Raw genomic sequence first — 781 nt, 5'->3', positions numbered from 1 at the left:
TGAAACACACTGTATTTCCTACAAGTTCTTCTCATTTTGTGTTTTCGCTTGGATTCGGGCCAAAGCTCTTGACGTAACGTAGGAACACTCCATCTTATCAGCAAATAGAGACAGGCTGTCTGTTCTTATTGGCATAAATTTCCCGGGCCGTTCTTCTCATTTTGTGTTTTCGCTTGGATTCGGGCCAAAGCTCTTGACGTAACGTAGGAACACTCCATCTTATCAGCAAATAGAGACCGGCTGTCTGTTCTTATTGGCATAAATTTCCCGGATTGATACACACTCCCATGTGGTCTAGTGGCTAGGATACCTGGCTTTCACCCAGGAGGCCCGGGTTCGATTCCCGGCATGGGAAAAATTTTGGTTCTAGTCCCGTCTATTTTCATTAGTGCCTTTCACTCTTCAGCAAGCCCCTCAGGTCACCATCTGCAAATTTTTCTCACATTTTTTTTGTATCTCTCTCTCTTTCTCAGCTGGCTCTAAGGTCGTTTCCACAATGGCTCTCTTAAAATGAGAATTAGGCAAATTTACGAATACCTACCTATCTACCTTTATCAGAGAAAATTAATTGGTAAAATCAAGGACAAAGAGAACGTGTGACACAGAGAGACAGAGAGAGAGAGAGAGAGAGAGAGAGAGAGAGAGAGAGAGAGAGAGAGAGAGAAAGAAAGAGAGAGAGAGAGAGAGAGACAAACAGAGAAGGAGAAGATCTTAACGAAGGAAAATAGACAGAGAGAGAAGATCTTGAGGAATGGAAAGAAAGAGAGGAACCAAGGTTAGG

General features: G+C 43.1%; 1 non-coding gene across 1 annotated transcript; it reads left to right on the top strand.

Moving 5' to 3' along the window:
* Positions 1 to 283: 283 nt before the first annotated feature.
* Trnae-uuc lies at positions 284 to 355 on the top strand. The gene has a single exon. It is a non-coding gene; the product is annotated as a tRNA-Glu (tRNA).
* The last annotated feature ends 426 nt before the right edge of the window (positions 356 to 781 follow it).

This window comes from Diaphorina citri, unplaced genomic scaffold (genome assembly GCF_000475195.1).
Source record: "Diaphorina citri unplaced genomic scaffold, Diaci psyllid genome assembly version 1.1 scaffold9110, whole genome shotgun sequence".
Taxonomy (NCBI): domain Eukaryota; kingdom Metazoa; phylum Arthropoda; class Insecta; order Hemiptera; family Psyllidae; genus Diaphorina; species Diaphorina citri.
This window is presented reverse-complemented; position numbering and strand designations above follow the sequence as displayed.